Genomic DNA, 20084 nt, shown 5'->3' with positions numbered 1-20084 from the left:
AGACAAGCAAGGAGCCCCAATCTCTGTGCCTCTGTGCGAGCAGTGTCGTGGGCAGATGAGCCTGAGCAACAGCTTTCCAGGCTAGCCCCTTCTGCCTGCCAGCTATCTGCAGACGTTCGCATTTTCGGAGCATGTCTGCCGCAGGCTCCTGGCACAGACACCAAGAGCTACGTTTGAAATTTGAGGTGGCAAGACAAGCATGCAGCCCCATTCTCTGTGCCTCTCTGCGAGCACTGCCATGGGCAGATGAGGCTGAGAAACAGCTTTCCAGGCTAGCCCCTTCTGCCTGCCAGCTATCTGCAGACGTTCGCATTTTCGGGGCAGGGCTGCGAAAGGAGCCTGGCAGGGACACCACCATTCCCAGAATGCGTTTGAAGTTTCAAGTGGCAAGTTAAGGAAGCAGCCCCACTCTCTGTGCCTCTGTGCGAGCAGTGTCGTGGGCAGATGAGGCTGAGCAACAGCTGTCCAGGCTAGCCCCTTCTGCCTGCCAGCTATCTGCAGACGTTCGCATTTCAAGAGCAGGGCTGCGAAAGGAGCCTAGCAGGTACACCCTCTTTCCCAGGCTACGTTTGAAGTTTGAGGTGGCAAGACAAGCAAGGAGACGAATTCTCTGTGCCTCTCTGCGAGCAGTGCCGTGGGCAGATGAGGCTGAGCAACAGCTTTCCAGGCTAGCCCCTTCTGCCTGCCAGCTATCTGCAGACGTTCGCATTTTCGGAGCAGGGCTGACGCAGGCTCCTGGCACAGACCACAAGAGCTACGTTTGAAGTTTGAAGTGGCAAGACAAGCAAGCAGACCCAGTCTCTGTGCCTCTGTGCGAGCAGTGCCATGGGCAGATGAGGCTGAGCAACAGCTTTCCACGCTAGCACCTTCTGGCTGCCAGCTATCTGCAGACGTTCGCACTTTCGGAGCAGGGCTGCGAAAGGAGCCTGGCTGGGACACCAACTTTCCCAGGCTACGTTTGAAGTATGAGGTGGCAAGACAAGCAAGTAGCCCCATTCCCTGTGCCTCTGTGCGAGCAGTGCCATGGGCAGATGAGGCTGAGCAACAGCTTTCCAGGCTAGCCCCTTCTGCCTGCCAGCTATCTGCAGACGTTCGCATTTTTGGAGCAGGGCTGCCGGAGGCTCCCGGCACGGACCCCAAGAGCTAAGTTTGAAGTTTGAAGTGGCAAGACAAGCAAGCAGACCCAGTCTCTGTGCCTCTGTGCGAGCAGTGCCATGGGCAGATGAGGCTGAGCAACAGCTTTCCAGGCTAGCACCTTCTGGCTGCCAGCTATCTGCAGACGTTCGCACTTTCGGAGCAGGGCTGTGATAGAAGCCTGGCAGGGACACCACCATTCCCAGCATGCGTTTGAGGTTTCAAGTGGCAAGATAAGCAAGCAGCCCCAGTCTCTGTGCCTCTGTGCGAACAGTGCCATGGGCAGATGAGGCTGAGCAACAGCTTTCCAGGCTAGCCCCTTCTGGCTGCCAGCTATCTGCAGACGTTCGCATTTCAAGAGCAGGGCTGCGAAAGGAGCCTAGCAGGTACACCATCTTTCCCAGGCTACGTTTGAAGTTTGAGGTGGCAAGACAAGCAAGGAGCCCCAGTCTCTGTGCCTCTGTGCGAGCAGTGTCGTGGGCAGATGAGCCTGAGCAACAGCTTTCCAGGCTAGCCCCTTCTGCCTGCCAGCTATCTGCAGACGTTCGCATTTTCGGAGCAGGTCTGCCGCAGGCTCCTGGCACAGACACCAAGAGCTACGTTTGAAATTTGAGGTGGCAAGACAAGCATGCAGCCCCATTCTCTGTGCCTCTCTGCGAGCACTGCCATGGGCAGATGAGGCTGAGCAACAGCTTTCCAGGCTAGCCCCTTCTGGCTGCCAGCTATCTGCAGACGTTCGCATTTTCGGGGCAGGGCTGCGAAAGGAGCCTGGCTGGGACACGAACTTTCCCAGGCTACGTTTGAAGTTTGAGGTGGCAAGACAAGCAAGGAGCCCCAGTCTCTGTGCCTCTGTGCGAGCAGTGTCGTGGGCAGATGAGCCTGAGCGACAGCTTTCCAGGCTAGCACCTTCTGGCTGCCAGCTATCTGCAGACGTTCGCACTTTCGGAGCAGGGCTGTGATAGAAGCCTGGCAGGGACACCACCATTCCCAGCATGCGTTTGAGGTTTCAAGTGGCAAGATAAGCAAGCAGCCCCAGTCTCTGTGCCTCTGTGCGAGCAGTGCCATGGGCAGATGAGGCTGAGCAACAGCTTTCCACGCTAGCACCTTCTGGCTGCCAGCTATCTGCAGAAGTTCTCATTTCAAGAGCAGGGCTGCGAAAGGAGCCTAGCAGGTACACCATCTTTCCCAGGCTACGTTTGAAGTTTGAGGTGGCAAGACAAGGAAGGAGACCCATTCTCTGTGCCTCTGTGCGAGCAGTGCCATGGGCAGATGAGGCTGAGCAACAGCTTTCCAGGATAGCCCCTTCTGGCTGCCAGCTATCTGCAGACGTTCGCACTTTCGGAGCAGGGCTGTGATAGGAGCCTGGCAGAAACACCACCATTCCCAGAATGCGTTTGAAGTTTCACGTGGCAAGTTAAGGAAGCAGCCCCATTCTCTGTGCCTCTATGCGAGCAGTGCCATGGGCAGATGAGGCTGAGCAACAGCTTTCCAGGCTAGCCCCTTCTGGCTGCCAGCTATCTGCAGACGTTCGCATTTCAAGAGCAGGGCTGCGAAAGGAGCCTAGCAAGTACACCATCTTTCCCAGGCTACGTTTGAAGTTTGAGGTGGCAAGACAAGCAAGGAGCCCCATTCTCTGTGCCTCTGTGCGAGCAGTGCCGTGGGCAGATGAGGCTGAGCAACAGCTTTCCAGGCTAGCCCCTTCTGCCTGCCAGCTATCTGCAGACGTTCGCATTTTCGGAGCAGGGCTGACGCAGGCTCCTGGCACAGACCACAAGAGCTACGTTTGAAGTTTGAGGTGGCTAGACAAGCAAGCAGACCCAGTCTCTGTGCCTCTGTGCGAGCACTGCCATGGGCAGATGAGGCTGAGCAACAGCTTTCCAGGCTAGCCCCTTCTGGCTGCCAGCTATCTGCAGACGTTCGCATTTCAAGAGCAGGGCTGCGAAAGGAGCCTGGCTGGGACACCAACTTTCCCAGGCTACGTTTGAAGTATGAGGAGGCAAGACAAGCAAGTAGCCCCATTCCCTGTGCCTCTGTGCGAGCAGTGCCATGGGCAGATGAGGCTGAGCAACAGCTTTCCAGGATAGCCCTTTCTGGCTGCCAGCTATCTGCAGACGTTCGCACTATCGGAGCAGGGCTGTGATAGGAGCCAGGCTGGGACACCACCATTCCCAGCATGCGTTTGAAGTTTCAAGTGGCAAGACAAGCAAGCAGACCCAGTCTCTGTGCCTCTATGCGAACAGTGCCATTGGCAGATGAGGCTGAGCAACAGCTTTCCAGGCTAGCCCCTTCTGGCTGCCAGCTATCTGCCGACGTTCGCATTTCAAGACCAGGGCTGCGAAAGGAGCCTCGCAGGTACACCATCTTTCCCAGGCTACGTTTGAAGTTTGAGGTGGCAAGACAAGCAAGGAGCCCCATTCTCTGTGCCTCTGTGCGAGCAGTGCCGTGGGCAGATGAGGCTGAGCAACAGCTTTCCAGGCTAGCCCCTTCTGCCTGCCAGCTATCTGCAGACGTTCGCATTTTCGGAGCAGGGCTGACGCAGGCTCCTGGCACAGACCACAAGAGCTACGTTTGAAGTTTGAGGTGGCAAGATAAGCAAGCAGCCCCAGTATCTGTGCCTCTGTGCGAGCACTGCCATGGGCAGATGAGGCTGAGCAACAGCTTTCCAGGCTAGCCCCTTCTGGCTGCCAGCTATCTGCAGACGTTCGCATTTCAAGAGCAGGGCTGCGAAAGGAGCCTGGCTGGGACACCAACTTTCCCAGGCTACGTTTGAAGTATGAGGAGGCAAGACAAGCAAGTAGCCCCATTCCCTGTGCCTCTGTGCGAGCAGTGCCATGGGCAGATGAGGCTGAGCAACAGCTTTCCAGGATAGCCCTTTCTCGCTGCCAGCTATCTGCAGACGTTCGCACTATCGGAGCAGGGCTGTGATAGGAGCCAGGCTGGGACACCACCATTCCCAGCATGCGTTTGAAGTTTCAAGAGGCAAGACAAGCAAGCAGACCCAGTCTCTGTGCCTCTATGCGAACAGTGCCATTGGCAGATGAGGCTGAGCAACAGCTTTCCAGGCTAGCCCCTTCTGGCTGCCAGCTATCTGCCGACGTTCGCATTTCAAGACCAGGGCTGCGAAAGGAGCCTAGCAGGTACACCATCTTTCCCAGGCTACGTTTGAAGTTTGAGGTGGCAAGACAAGCAAGCAGCCCCATTCTCTGTGCCTCTGTGCGAGCAGTGCCATGGGCAGATGAGGCTGAGCAACAGCTTTCCAGGCTAGCCCCTTCTGGCTGCCAGCTATCTGCAGACGTTCGTATTTTCAGAGCAGGGCTGCCGCAGGCTCCTTTCACAGACACCAAGTGCTACGTTTGAAATTTGAGGTGGCAAGACAAGCAAGCAGCCCCATTCTCTGTGCCTCTCTGCGAGCACTGCCATGGGCAGATGAGGCTGAGCAACAGCTTTCCAGGCTAGCCCCTTCTGGCTGCCAGCTATCTGCAGACGTTCGCATTGTCGGGGCAGGGCTGCGAAAGGAGCCTGGCTGGGACACGAACTTTCCCAGGCTACGTTTGAAGTTTGAGGTGGCAAGACAAGCAAGGAGCCCCAGTCTCTGTGCCTCTGTGCGAGCAGTGCCATGGGCAGATGAGGCTGAGCAACAGCTTTCCACGCTAGCACCTTCTGGCTGCCAGCTATCTGCAGAAGTTCTCATTTCAAGAGCAGGGCTGCGAAAGGAGCCTAGCAGGTACACCATCTTTCCCAGGCTACGTTTGAAGTTTGAGGTGGCAAGACAAGCAAGGAGACCCATTCTCTGTGCCTCTGTGCGAGCAGTGCCATGGGCAGATGAGGCTGAGCAACAGCTTTCCAGGATAGCCCCTTCTGGCTGCCAGCTATCTGCAGACGTTCGCACTTTCGGAGCAGGGCTGTGATAGGAGCCTGGCAGAAACACCACCATTCCCAGAATGCGTTTGAAGTTTCACGTGGCAAGTTAAGGAAGCAGCCCCATTCTCTGTGCCTCTATGCGAACAGTGCCATGGGCAGATGAGGCTGAGCAACAGCTTTCCAGGCTAGCCCCTTCTGGCTGCCAGCTATCTGCAGACGTTCGCATTTTCGGGGCAGGGCTGCGAAAGGAGCCTAGCAGGTACACCATCTTTCCCAGGCTACGTTTGAAGTTTGAGGTGGCAAGACAAGCAAGGAGCCCCAATCTCTGTGCCTCTGTGCGAGCAGTGTCGTGGGCAGATGAGCCTGAGCAACAGCTTTCCAGGCTAGCCCCTTCTGCCTGCCAGCTATCTGCAGACGTTCGCATTTTCGGAGCAGGTCTGCCGCAGGCTCCTGGCACAGACACCAAGAGCTACGATTGAAATTTGAGGTGGTAAGACAAGCATGCAGCCCCATTCTCTGTGCCTCTCTGCGAGCACTGCCATGGGCAGATGAGGCTGAGCAACAGCTTTCCAGGCTAGCCCCTTCTGCCTGCCAGCTATCTGCAGACGTTCGCATTTTCGGGGCAGGGCTGCGAAAGGAGCCTGGCAGGGACACCACCATTCCCAGAATGCGTTTGAAGTTTCAAGTGGCAAGTTAAGGAAGCAGCCCCATTCTCTGTGCCTCTGTGCGAGCAGTGTCGTGGGCAGATGAGGCTGAGCAACAGCTTTCCAGGCTAGCCCCTTCTGGCTGCCAGCTATCTGCAGACGTTCGCATTTCAAGAGCAGGGCTGCGAAAGGAGCCTAGCAGGTACACCCTCTTTCCCAGGCTACGTTTGAAGTTTGAGGTGGCAAGACAAGCAAGGAGACGAATTCTCTGTGCCTCTCTGCGAGCAGTGCCGTGGGCAGATGAGGCTGAGCAACAGCTTTCCAGGCTAGCCCCTTCTGCCTGCCAGCTATCTGCAGACGTTCGCACTTTCGGAGCAGGGCTGACGCAGGCTCCTGGCACAGACCACAAGAGCTACGTTTGAAGTTTGAAGTGGCAAGACAAGCAAGCAGACCCATTCTCTGTGCCTCTGTGCGAGCAGTGTCGTGGGCAGATGAGGCTGAGCAACAGCTTTCCAGGCTAGCACCTTCTGGCTGCCAGCTATCTGCAGACGTTCGCACTTTCGGAGCAGGGCTGCGAAAGGAGCCTGGCTGGGACACCAACTTTCCCAGGCTACGTTTGAAGTATGAGGTGGCAAGACAAGCAAGTAGCCCCATTCTCTGTGCCTCTGTGCGAGCAGTGTCGTGGGCAGATGAGGCTGAGCAACAGCTTTCCAGGCTAGCCCCTTCTGCCTGCCAGCTATCTGCAGACGTTCGCATTTTCGGAGCAGGGCTGACGCAGGCTCCCGGCACGGACCCAAAGAGCTAAGTTTGAAGTTTGAAGTGGCAAGACAAGAAGGCAGACCCAGTCTCTGTGCCTCTGTGCGAGCACTGCCATGGGCAGATGAGGCTGAGCAACAGCTTTCCAGGCTAGCACCTTCTGGCTGCCAGCTATCTGCAGACGTTCGCACTTTCGGAGCAGGGCTGCGAAAGGAGCCTGGCTGGGACACCAACTTTCCCAGGCTACGTTTGAAGTATGAGGTGGCAAGACAAGCAAGTAGCCCCATTCCCTGTGCCTCTGTGCGAGCAGTGCCATGGGCAGATGAGGCTGAGCAACAGCTTTCCACGCTAGCACCTTCTGGCTGCCAGCTATCTGCAGACGTTCTCATTTCAAGAGCAGGGCTGCGAAAGGAGCCTAGCAGGTACACCATCTTTCCCAGGCTACGTTTGAAGTTTGAGGTGGCAAGACAAGCAAGCAGCCCCATTCTCTGTGCCTCTGTGCGAGCAGTGCCATGGGCAGATGAGGCTGAGCAACAGCTTTCCAGGCTAGCCCCTTCTGGCTGCCAGCTATCTGCAGACGTTCGTATTTTCAGAGCAGGGCTGCCGCAGGCTCCTTTCACAGACACCAAGTGCTACGTTTGAAATTTGAGGTGGGAAGACAAGCAAGCAGCCCCATTCTCTGTGCCTCTCTGCGAGCACTGCCATGGGCAGATGAGGCTGAGCAAGAGCTTTCCAGGCTAGCCCCTTCTGGCTGCCAGCTATCTGCAGACGTTCGCATTGTCGGGGCAGGGCTGCGAAAGGAGCCTGGCTGGGACACGAACTTTCCCAGGCTACGTTTGAAGTTTGAGGTGGCAAGACAAGCAAGGAGCCCCAGTCTCTGTGCCTCTGTGCGAGCAGTGTCGTGGACAGATGAGCCTGAGCAACAGCTTTCCAGGCTAGCACCTTCTGGCTGCCAGCTATCTGCAGAAGTTCTCATTTCAAGAGCAGGGCTGCGAAAGGAGCCTAGCAGGTACACCATCTTTCCCAGGCTACGTTTGAAGTTTGAGGTGGCAAGACAAGCAAGGAGACCCATTCTCTGTGCCTCTGTGCGAGCAGTGCCATGGGCAGATGAGGCTGAGCAACAGCTTTCCAGGATAGCCCCTTCTGGCTGCCAGCTATCTGCAGACGTTCGCACTTTCGGAGCAGGGCTGTGATAGGAGCCTGGCAGAAACACCACCATTCCCAGAATGCGTTTGAAGTTTCACGTGGCAAGTTAAGGAAGCAGCCCCATTCTCTGTGCCTCTATGCGAACAGTGCCATGGGCAGATGAGGCTGAGCAACAGCTTTCCAGGCTAGCCCCTTCTGGCTGCCAGCTATCTGCAGACGTTCGCATTTTCGGGGCAGGGCTGCGAAAGGAGCCTAGCAGGTACACCATCTTTCCCAGGCTACGTTTGAAGTTTGAGGTGGCAAGACAAGCAAGGAGCCCCAATCTCTGTGCCTCTGTGCGAGCAGTGTCGTGGGCAGATGAGCCTGAGCAACAGCTTTCCAGGCTAGCCCCTTCTGCCTGCCAGCTATCTGCAGACGTTCGCATTTTCGGAGCAGGTCTGCCGCAGGCTCCTGGCACAGACACCAAGAGCTACGATTGAAATTTGAGGTGGTAAGACAAGCATGCAGCCCCATTCTCTGTGCCTCTCTGCGAGCACTGCCATGGGCAGATGAGGCTGAGCAACAGCTTTCCAGGCTAGCCCCTTCTGCCTGCCAGCTATCTGCAGACGTTCGCATTTTCGGGGCAGGGCTGCGAAAGGAGCCTGGCAGGGACACCACCATTCCCAGAATGCGTTTGAAGTTTCAAGTGGCAAGTTAAGGAAGCAGCCCCATTCTCTGTGCCTCTGTGCGAGCAGTGTCGTGGGCAGATGAGGCTGAGCAACAGCTTTCCAGGCTAGCCCCTTCTGGCTGCCAGCTATCTGCAGACGTTCGCATTTCAAGAGCAGGGCTGCGAAAGGAGCCTAGCAGGTACACCCTCTTTCCCAGGCTACGTTTGAAGTTTGAGGTGGCAAGACAAGCAAGGAGACGAATTCTCTGTGCCTCTCTGCGAGCAGTGCCGTGGGCAGATGAGGCTGAGCAACAGCTTTCCAGGCTAGCCCCTTCTGCCTGCCAGCTATCTGCAGACGTTCGCACTTTCGGAGCAGGGCTGACGCAGGCTCCTGGCACAGACCACAAGAGCTACGTTTGAAGTTTGAAGTGGCAAGACAAGCAAGCAGACCCATTCTCTGTGCCTCTGTGCGAGCAGTGTCGTGGGCAGATGAGGCTGAGCAACAGCTTTCCAGGCTAGCACCTTCTGGCTGCCAGCTATCTGCAGACGTTCGCACTTTCGGAGCAGGGCTGCGAAAGGAGCCTGGCTGGGACACCAACTTTCCCAGGCTACGTTTGAAGTATGAGGTGGCAAGACAAGCAAGTAGCCCCATTCTCTGTGCCTCTGTGCGAGCAGTGTCGTGGGCAGATGAGGCTGAGCAACAGCTTTCCAGGCTAGCCCCTTCTGCCTGCCAGCTATCTGCAGACGTTCGCATTTTCGGAGCAGGGCTGACGCAGGCTCCCGGCACGGACCCAAAGAGCTAAGTTTGAAGTTTGAAGTGGCAAGACAAGAAGGCAGACCCAGTCTCTGTGCCTCTGTGCGAGCACTGCCATGGGCAGATGAGGCTGAGCAACAGCTTTCCAGGCTAGCACCTTCTGGCTGCCAGCTATCTGCAGACGTTCGCACTTTCGGAGCAGGGCTGCGAAAGGAGCCTGGCTGGGACACCAACTTTCCCAGGCTACGTTTGAAGTATGAGGTGGCAAGACAAGCAAGTAGCCCCATTCCCTGTGCCTCTGTGCGAGCAGTGCCATGGGCAGATGAGGCTGAGCAACAGCTTTCCACGCTAGCACCTTCTGGCTGCCAGCTATCTGCAGACGTTCTCATTTCAAGAGCAGGGCTGCGAAAGGAGCCTAGCAGGTACACCATCTTTCCCAGGCTACGTTTGAAGTTTGAGGTGGCAAGACAAGCAAGCAGCCCCATTCTCTGTGCCTCTGTGCGAGCAGTGCCATGGGCAGATGAGGCTGAGCAACAGCTTTCCAGGCTAGCCCCTTCTGGCTGCCAGCTATCTGCAGACGTTCGTATTTTCAGAGCAGGGCTGCCGCAGGCTCCTTTCACAGACACCAAGTGCTACGTTTGAAATTTGAGGTGGGAAGACAAGCAAGCAGCCCCATTCTCTGTGCCTCTCTGCGAGCACTGCCATGGGCAGATGAGGCTGAGCAAGAGCTTTCCAGGCTAGCCCCTTCTGGCTGCCAGCTATCTGCAGACGTTCGCATTGTCGGGGCAGGGCTGCGAAAGGAGCCTGGCTGGGACACGAACTTTCCCAGGCTACGTTTGAAGTTTGAGGTGGCAAGACAAGCAAGGAGCCCCAGTCTCTGTGCCTCTGTGCGAGCAGTGTCGTGGACAGATGAGCCTGAGCAACAGCTTTCCAGGCTAGCACCTTCTGGCTGCCAGCTATCTGCAGACGTTCGCACTTTCGGAGCAGGGCTGTGATAGGAGCCTGGCAGGGACACCACCATTCCCAGCATGCGTTTGAGGTTTCAAGTGGCAAGATAAGCAAGCAGCCCCAGTCTCTGTGCCTCTGTGCGAGCAGTGCCATGGGCAGATGAGGCTGAGCAACAGCTTTCCACGCTAGCACCTTCTGGCTGCCAGCTATCTGCAGAAGTTCTCATTTCAAGAGCAGGGCTGCGAAAGGAGCCTAGCAGGTACACCATCTTTCCCAGGCTACGTTTGAAGTTTGAGGTGGCAAGACAAGCAAGCAGCCCCATTCTCTGTGCCTCTCTGCGAGCAGTGTCGTGGGCAGATGAGGCTGAGCAACAGCTTTCCAGGCTAGCCCCTTCTGGCTGCCAGCTATCTGCCGACGTTCGCATTTCAAGAGCAGGGCTGCGAAAGGAGCCTAGCAGGTACACCATCTTTCCCAGGCTACGTTTGAAGTTTGAGGTGGCAAGACAAGCAAGGAGCCCCATTCTCTGTGCCTCTGTGCGAGCAGTGCCGTGGGCAGATGAGGCTGAGCAACAGCTTTCCAGGCTAGCCCCTTCTGCCTGCCAGCTATCTGCAGACGTTCGCATTTTCGGAGCAGGGCTGACGCAGGCTCCTGGCACAGACCACAAGAGCTACGTTTGAAGTTTGAAGTGGCAAGACAAGCAAGCAGACCCAGTCTCTGTGCCTCTGTGCGAGCACTGCCATGGGCAGATGAGCCTGAGCAACAGCTTTCCAGGCTAGCACCTTCTGGCTGCCAGCTATCTGCAGACGTTCGCACTTTCGGAGCAGGGCTGCGAAAGGAGCCTGGCTGGGACACCAACTTTCCCAAGCTACGTTTGAAGTATGAGGTGGCAAGACAAGCAAGTAGCCCCATTCCCTGTGCCTCTGTGCGAGCAGTGCCATGGGCAGATGAGGCTGAGCAACAGCTTTCCAGGATAGCCCTTTCTGGCTGCCAGCTATCTGCAGACGTTCGCACTATCGGAGCAGGGCTGTGATAGGAGCCTGGCTGGGACACCACCATTCCCAGCATGCGTTTGAAGTTTGAAGTGGCAAGACAAGCAAGGAGCCCCATTCTCTGTGCCTCTATGCGAACAGTGCCATGGGCAGATGAGGCTGAGCAACAGCTTTCCAGGCTAGCCCCTTCTGGCTGCCAGCTATCTGCCGACGTTCGCATTTCAAGACCAGGGCTGCGAAAGGAGCCTATCAGGTACACCATCTTTCCCAGGCTACGTTTGAAGTTTGAGGTGGCAACACAAGCAAGGAGCCCCAGTCTCTGTGCCTCTGTGCGAGCAGTGTCGTGGGCAGATGAGCCTGAGCAACAGCTTTCCAGGCTAGCACCTTCTGGCTGCCAGCTATCTGCAGACGTTCGCACTTTCGGAGCAGGGCTGTGATAGGAGCCTGGCAGGGACACCACCATTCCCAGCATGCGTTTGAGGTTTCAAGTGGCAAGATAAGCAAGCAGCCCCAGTATCTGTGCCTCTGTGCGAGCAGTGCCATGGGCAGATGAGGCTGAGCAACAGCTTTCCACACTAGCACCTTCTGGCTGCCAGCTATCTGCAGACGTTCGCACTTTCGGAGCAGGGCTGCGAAAGGACCCTGGCTGGGACACCAACTTTCCCAGGCTACGTTTGAAGTATGAGGTGGCAAGACAAGCAAGTAGCCCCATTCCCTGTGCCTCTGTGCGAGCACTGCCATGGGCAGATGAGGCTGAGCAACAGCTTTCCACGCTAGCACCTTCTGGCTGCCAGCTATCTGCAGACGTTCTCATTTCAAGAGCAGGGCTGCGAAAGGAGCCTAGCAGGTACACCATCTTTCCCAGGCTACGTTTGAAGTTTGAGGTGGCAAGACAAGCAAGGAGCCCCATTCTCTGTGCCTCTGTGCGAGCAGTGCCATGGGCAGATGAGGCTGAGCAACAGCTTTCCAGGCTAGCCCCTTCTGCCTGCCACCTATCTGCAGACGTTCGCATTTTCGGGGCAGGGCTGCGAAAGGAGCCTGGCTGGACACGAACTTTCCCAGGCTACGTTTGAAGTTTGAGGTGGCAAGACAAGCAAGCAGCCCCATTCTCTGTGCCTCTGTGCGAGCAGTGCCATGGGCAGATGAGGCTGAGCAACAGCTTTCCAGACTAGCCCCTTCTGGCTGCCAGCTGTCTGCAGACGTTCGCATTTCAAGAGAATGGCTGCGAAAAGAGCCTAGCAGGTACACCATCTTTCCCAGGCTACGTTTGAAGTTTGAGGTGGCAAGACAAGCAAGGAGCCCCATTCTCTGTGCCTCTGTGCGAGCACTGCCATGGGCAGATGAGGCTGAGCAACAGCTTTCCAGGCTAGCCCCTTCTGCCTGCCAGCTATCTGCAGACGTTCGCATTTTCGGGGCAGGGCTGCGAAAGGAGCCTGGCTGGACACGAACTTTCCCAGGCTACGTTTGAAGTTTGAGGTGGCAAGACAAGCAAGCAGCCCCATTCTCTGTGCCTCTGTGCGAGCAGTGTCGTGGGCAGATGAGGCTGAGCAACAGCTTTCCAGGCTAGCCCCTTCTGGCTGCCAGCTATCTGCAGACGTTCGCATTTCAAGAGCAGGGCTGCGAAAGGAGCCTAGCAGGTACACCCTCTTTCCCAGGCTACGTTTGAAGTTTGAGGTGGCAAGACAAGCAAGGAGCCGAATTCTCTGTGCCTCTCTGCGAGCAGTGCCGTGGGCAGATGAGGCTGAGCAACAGCTTTCCAGGCTAGCCCCTTCTGCCTGCCAGCTATCTGCAGACGTTCGCATTTTCGGAGCAGGGCTGACGCAGGCTCCTGGCACAGACCACAAGAGCTACGTTTGAAGTTTGAGGTGGCAAGACAAGCAAGCAGACCCAGTCTCTGTGCCTCTGTGCGAGCACTGCCATGGGCAGATGAGGCTGAGCAACAGCTTTCCAGGCTAGCACCTTCTGGCTGCCAGCTATCTGCAGACGTTCGCACTTTCGGAGCAGGGCTGCGAAAGGAGCCTGGCTGGGACACCAACTTTCCCAGGCTACGTTTGAAGTATGAGGTGGCAAGACAAGCAAGTAGCCCCATTCTCTGTGCCTCTGTGCGAGCAGTGTCGTGGGCAGATGAGGCTGAGCAACAGCTTTCCAGGCTAGCCCCTTCTGCCTGCCAGCTATCTGCAGACGTTCGCATTTTCGGAGCAGGGCTGCCGGAGGCTCCCGGCACGGACCCAAAGAGCTAAGTTTGAAGTTTGAAGTGGCAAGACAAGAAGGCAGACCCAGTCTCTGTGCCTCTGTGCGAGCACTGCCATGGGCAGATGAGGCTGAGCAACAGCTTTCCAGGCTAGCACCTTCTGGCTGCCAGCTATCTGCAGACGTTCGCACTTTCGGAGCAGGGCTGCGAAAGGAGCCTGGCTGGGACACCAACTTTCCCAGGCTACGTTTGAAGTATGAGGTGGCAAGACAAGCAAGTAGCCCCATTCCCTGTGCCTCTGTGCGAGCACTGCCATGGGCAGATGAGGCTGAGCAACAGCTTTCCACGCTAGCACCTTCTGGCTGCCAGCTATCTGCAGACGTTCTCATTTCAAGAGCAGGGCTGCGAAAGGAGCCTAGCAGGTACACCATCTTTCCCAGGCTACGTTTGAAGTTTGAGGTGGCAAGACAAGCAAGCAGCCCCATTCTCTGTGCCTCTGTGCGAGCAGTGCCCTGGGCAGATGAGGCTGAGCAACAGCTTTCCAGGCTAGCCCCTTCTGGCTGCCAGCTATCTGCAGACGTTCGTATTTTCAGAGCAGGGCTGCCGCAGGCTCCTTTCACAGACACCAAGTGCTACGTTTGAAATTTGAGGTGGCAAGACAAGCAAGCAGCCCCATTCTCTGTGCCTCTGTGCGAGCACTGCCATGGGCAGATGAGGCTGAGCAAGAGCTTTCCAGGCTAGCCCCTTCTGGCTGCCAGCTATCTGCAGACGTTCGCATTGTCGGGGCAGGGCTGCGAAAGGAGCCTGGCTGGGACACGAACTTTCCCAGGCTACGTTTGAAGTTTGAGGTGGCAAGACAAGCAAGGAGCCCCAGTCTCTGTGCCTCTGTGCGAGCAGTGTCGTGGGCTGATGAGCCTGAGCAACAGCTTTCCAGGCTAGCACCTTCTGGCTGCCAGCTATCTGCAGACGTTCGCACTTTCGGAGCAGGGCTGTGATAGGAGCCTGGCAGGGACACCACCATTCACAGCATGCGTTTGAGGTTTCAAGTGGCAAGATAAGCAAGCAGCCTCAGTCTCTGTGCCTCTGTGCGAGCAGTGCCATGGGCAGATGAGGCTGAGCAACAGCTTTCCACGCTAGCACCTTCTGGCTGCCAGCTATCTGCAGAAGTTCTCATTTCAAGAGCAGGGCTGCGAAAGGAGCCTAGCAGGTACACCATCTTTCCCAGGCTACGTTTGAAGTTTGAGGTGGCAAGACAAGCAAGGAGACCCATTCTCTGTGCCTCTGTGCGAGCAGTGCCATGGGCAGATGAGGCTGAGCAACAGCTTTCCAGGATAGCCCCTTCTGGCTGCCAGCTATCTGCAGACGTTCGCACTTTCGGAGCAGGGCTGTGATAGGAGCCTGGCAGAAACACCACCATTCCCAGAATGCGTTTGAAGTTTCAAGTGGCAAGTTAAGGAAGCAGCCCCATTCTCTGTGCCTCTATGCGAACAGTGCCATGGGCAGATGAGGCTGAGCAACAGCTTTCCAGGCTAGCCCCTTCTGCCTGCCAGCTATCTGCAGACGTTCGCATTTTCGGAGCAGGTCTGCCGCAGGCTCCTGGCACAGACACCAAGAGCTACGATTGAAATTTGAGGTGGCAAGACAAGCATGCAGCCCCATTCTCTGTGCCTCTCTGCGAGCACTGCCATGGGCAGATGAGGCTGAGCAACAGCTTTCCAGGCTAGCCCCTTCTGCCTGCCAGCTATCTGCAGACGTTCGCATTTTCGGGGCAGGGCTGCGAAAGGAGCCTGGCAGGGACACCACCATTCCCAGAATGCGTTTGAAGTTTCAAGTGGCAAGTTAAGGAAGCAGCCCCATTCTCTGTGCCTCTGTGCGAGCAGTGTCGTGGGCAGATGAGGCTGAGCAACAGCTGTCCAGGCTAGCCCCTTCTGGCTGCCAGCTATCTGCAGACGTTCGCATTTCAAGAGCAGGGCTGCGAAAGGAGCCTAGCAGGTACACCCTCTTTCCCAGGCTACGTTTGAAGTTTGAGGTGGCAAGACAAGCAAGGAGACGAATTCTCTGTGCCTCTCTGCGAGCAGTGCCGTGGGCAGATGAGGCTGAGCAACAGCTTTCCAGGCTAGCCCCTTCTGCCTGCCAGCTATCTGCAGACGTTCGCACTTTCGGAGCAGGGCTGACGCAGGCTCCTGGCACAGACCACAAGAGCTACGTTTGAAGTTTGAAGTGGCAAGACAAGCAAGCAGACCCATTCTCTGTGCCTCTGTGCGAGCAGTGTCGTGGGCAGATGAGGCTGAGCAACAGCTTTCCAGGCTAGCACCTTCTGGCTGCCAGCTATCTGCAGACGTTCGCACTTTCGGAGCAGGGCTGCGAAAGGAGCCTGGCTGGGACACCAACTTTCCCAGGCTACGTTTGAAGTATGAGGTGGCAAGACAAGCAAGTAGCCCCATTCTCTGTGCCTCTGTGCGAGCAGTGTCGTGGGCAGATGAGGCTGAGCAACAGCTTTCCAGGCTAGCCCCTTCTGCCTGCCAGCTATCTGCAGACGTTCGCATTTTCGGAGCAGGGCTGCCGGAGGCTTCCGGCACGGACCCAAAGAGCTAAGTTTGAAGTTTGAAGTGGCAAGACAAGAAGGCAGACCCAGTCTCTGTGCCTCTGTGCGAGCACTGCCATGGGCAGATGAGGCTGAGCAACAGCTTTCCAGGCTAGCACCTTCTGGCTGCCAGCTATCTGCAGACGTTCGCACTTTCGGAGCAGGGCTGCGAAAGGAGCCTGGCTGGGACACCAACTTTCCCAGGCTACGTTTGAAGTATGAGGTGGCAAGACAAGCAAGTAGCCCCATTCCCTGTGCCTCTGTGCGAGCAGTGCCATGGGCAGATGAGGCTGAGCAACAGCTTTCCACACTAGAACCTTCTGGCTGCCAGCTATCTGCAGACGTTCGCACTTTCGGAGCAGGGCTGCGAAAGGACCCTGGCTGGGACACCAACTTTCCCAGGCTACGTTTGAAGTATGAGGTGGCAAGACAAGCAAGTAGCCCCATTCCCTGTGCCTCTGTGCGAGCACTGCCATGGGCAGATGAGGCTGAGCAACAGCTTTCCACGCTAGCACCTTCTGGCTGCCAGCTATCTGCAGACGTTCTCATTTCAAGAGCAGGGCTGCGAAAGGAGCCTAGCAGGTACACCATCTTTCCCAGGCTACGTTTGAAGTTTGAGGTGGCAAGACAAGCAAGCAGCCCCATTCTCTGTGCCTCTCTGCGAGCAGTGTCGTGGGCAGATGAGGCTGAGCAACAGCTTTCCAGGCTAGCCCCTTCTGGCTGCCAGCTATCTGCAGACGTTCGCATTTCAAGAGCAGGGCTGCGAAAGGAGCCTAGCAGGTACACCATCTTTCCCAGGCTACGTTTGAAGTTTGAGGTGGCAAGACAAGCAAGGAGCCCCATTCTCTGTGCCTCTGTGCGAGCAGTGCCGTGGGCAGATGAGGCTGAGCAACAGCTTTCCAGGCTAGCCCCTTCTGCCTGCCAGCTATCTGCCGACGTTCGCATTTTCGGAGCAGGGCTGACGCAGGCTCCTGGCACAGACCACAAGAGCTACGTTTGAAGTTTGAAGTGGCAAGACAAGCAAGCAGACCCAGTCTCTGTGCCTCTGTGCGAGCACTGCCATGGGCAGATGAGCCTGAGCAACAGCTTTCCAGGCTAGCACCTTCTGGCTGCCAGCTATCTGCAGACGTTCGCACTTTCGGAGCAGGGCTGCGAAAGGAGCCTGGCTGGGACACCAACTTTCCCAAGCTACGTTTGAAGTATGAGGTGGCAAGACAAGCAAGTAGCCCCATTCCCTGTGCCTCTGTGCGAGCAGTGCCATGGGCAGATGAGGCTGAGCAACAGCTTTCCAGGATAGCCCTTTCTGGCTGCCAGCTATCTGCAGACGTTCGCACTATCGGAGCAGGGCTGTGATAGGAGCCTGGCTGGGACACCACCATTCCCAGCATGCGTTTGAAGTTTGAAGTGGCAAGACAAGCAAGGAGCCCCATTCTCTGTGCCTCTATGCGAACAGTGCCATTGGCAGATGAGGCTGAGCAACAGCTTTCCAGGCTAGCCCCTTCTGGCTGCCAGCTATCTGCCGACGTTCGCATTTCAAGACCAGGGCTGCGAAAGGAGCCTAGCAGGTACACCATCTTTCCCAGGCTACGTTTGAAGTTTGAGGTGGCAAGACAAGCAAGGAGCCCCATTCTCTGTGCCTCTGTGCGAGCAGTGCCATGGGCAGATGAGGCTGAGCAACAGCTTTCCAGGCTAGCCCCTTCTGCCTGCCACCTATCTGCAGACGTTCGCATTTTCGGGGCAGGGCTGCGAAAGGAGCCTGGCTGGACACGAACTTTCCCAGGCTACGTTTGAAGTTTGAGGTGGCAAGACAAGCAAGCAGCCCCATTCTCTGTGCCTCTGTGCGAGCAGTGCCATGGGCAGATGAGGCTGAGCAACAGCTTTCCAGACTAGCCCCTTCTGGCTGCCAGCTGTCTGCAGACGTTCGCATTTCAAGAGCAGGGCTGCGAAAAGAGCCTAGCAGGTACACCATCTTTCCCAGGCTACGTTTGAAGTTTGAGGTGGCAAGACAAGCAAGGAGCCGAATTCTCTGTGCCTCTCTGCGAGCAGTGCCGTGGGCAGATGAGGCTGAGCAACAGCTTTCCAGGCTAGCCCCTTCTGCCTGCCAGCTATCTGCAGACGTTCGCATTTTCGGAGCAGGGCTGACGCAGGCTCCTGGCACAGACCACAAGAGCTACGTTTGAAGTTTGAGGTGGCAAGACAAGCAAGCAGACCCAGTCTCTGTGCCTCTGTGCGAGCACTGCCATGGGCAGATGAGGCTGAGCAACAGCTTTCCAGGCTAGCACCTTCTGGCTGCCAGCTATCTGCAGACGTTCGCACTTTCGGAGCAGGGCTGCGAAAGGAGCCTGGCTGGGACACAAACTTTCCCAGGCTACGTTTGAAGTATGAGGTGGCAAGACAAGCAAGTAGCCCCATTCCCTGTGCCTCTGTGCGAGCACTGCCATGGGCAGATGAGGCTGAGCAACAGCTTTCCACGCTAGCACCTTCTGGCTGCCAGCTCTCTGCAGACGTTCTCATTTCAAGAGCAGGGCTGCGAAAGGAGCCTAGCAGGTACACCATCTTTCCCAGGCTACGTTTGAAGTTTGAGGTGGCAAGACAAGCAAGGAGCCCCATTCTCTGTGCCTCTGTGCGAGCACTGCCATGGGCAGATGAGGCTGAGCAACAGCTTTCCAGGATAGCCCCTTCTGGCTGCCAGCTATCTGCAGACGTTCGCACTTTCGGAGCAGGGCTGTGATAGGAGCCTGGCAGGGACACCAGCATTCCCAGAATGCGTTTGAAGTTTCAAGTGGCAAGTTAAGGAAGCAGCCCCATTCTCTGTGCCTCTATGCGAACAGTGCCATGGGCAGATGAGGCTGAGCAACAGCTTTCCAGGCTAGTCCCTTCTGCCTGCCAGCTATCTGCAGACGTTCGCATTTCAAGAGCAGGGCTGCGAAAGGAGCCTAGCAGGTACACCATCTTTCCCAGGCTACGTTTGAAGTTTGAGGTGGCAAGACAAGCAAGGAGCCCCATTCTCTGTGCCTCTGTGCGAGCAGTGCCGTGGGCAGATGAGGCTGAGCAACAGCTTTCCAGGCTAGCCCCTTCTGCCTGCCAGCTATCTGCAGACGTTCGCATTTTCGGAGCAGGGCTGACGCAGGCTCCTGGCACAGACCACAAGAGCTACGTTTGAAGTTTGAGGTGGCAAGACAAGCAAGCAGACCCAGTCTCTGTGCCTCTGTGCGAGCACTGCCATGGGCAGATGAGGCTGAGCAACAGCTTTCCAGGCTAGCACCTTCTGGCTGCCAGCTATCTGCAGACGTTCGCACTTTCGGAGCAGGGCTGCGAAAGGAGCCTGGCTGGGACACCAACTTTCCCAGGCTACGTTTGAAGTATGAGGTGGCAAGACAAGCAAGTAGCCCCATTCCCTGTGCCTCTGTGCGAGCACTGCCATGGGCAGATGAGGCTGAGCAACAGCTTTCCACGCTAGCACCTTCTGGCTGCCAGCTATCTGCAGACGTTCTCATTTCAAGAGCAGGGGTGCGAAAGGAGCCTAGCAGGTACACCATCTTTCCCAGGCTACGTTTGAAGTTTGAGGTGGCAAGACAAGTAAGGAGCCCCATTCTCTGTGCCTCTGTGCGAGCAGTGCCATGGGCAGATGGGGCTGAGCAACAGCTTTCCAGGCTAGCCCCTTCTGGCTGCCAGCTATCTGCAGACGTTCGCATTTCAAGAGCAGGGCTGCGAAAGGAGCCTAGCAGGTACACCATCTTTCCAAGGCTACGTTTGAAGTTTGAGGTGGCAAGACAAGCAAGGAGCCCCATTCTCTGTGCCTCTGTGCGAGCAGTGCCGTGAGCAGATGAGGCTGAGCAACAGCTTTCCAGGCTAGCCCCTTCTGCCTGCCAGCTATCTGCAGACGTTCGCACTTTTGGAGCAGGGCTGACGCAGGATCCTGGCACAGACCACAAGAGCTACGTTTGAAGTTTGAGGTGGCAAGACAAGCAAGCAGACCCAGTCTCTGTGCCTCTGTGCGAGCACTGCCATGGGCAGATGAGGCTGAGCAACAGCTTTCCAGGCTAGCCCCTTCTGGCTGCCATCTATCTGCAGACGTTCGCATTTTCGGGGCAGGGCTGCGAAAGGAGTCTGTCTGGGATACGAACTTTCCCAGGCTGCGTTTGAAGTTTGAGGTGGCAAGACAAGCAAGGAGCCCCATTCTCTGTGCCTCTGTGCGAGCAGTGTCGTGGGCAGATGAGCCTGAGCAACAGCTTTCCAGGCTAGCCCCTTCTGCCTGCCAGCTATTTGCAGACGTTCGCACTTTCGGAGCAGGGCTGCGAAAGGAGCCTGGCTGGGACACCAACTTTCCCAAGCTACGTTTGAAGTATGAGGTGGCAAGACAAGCAAGTAGCCCCATTCCCTGTGCCTCTGTGCGAGCAGTGCCATGGGCAGATGAGGCTGAGCAACAGC

This window comes from Opisthocomus hoazin, chromosome 11 (genome assembly GCF_030867145.1).
Source record: "Opisthocomus hoazin isolate bOpiHoa1 chromosome 11, bOpiHoa1.hap1, whole genome shotgun sequence".
Lineage (NCBI taxonomy): Eukaryota > Metazoa > Chordata > Aves > Opisthocomiformes > Opisthocomidae > Opisthocomus > Opisthocomus hoazin.
This window is presented reverse-complemented; position numbering follows the sequence as displayed.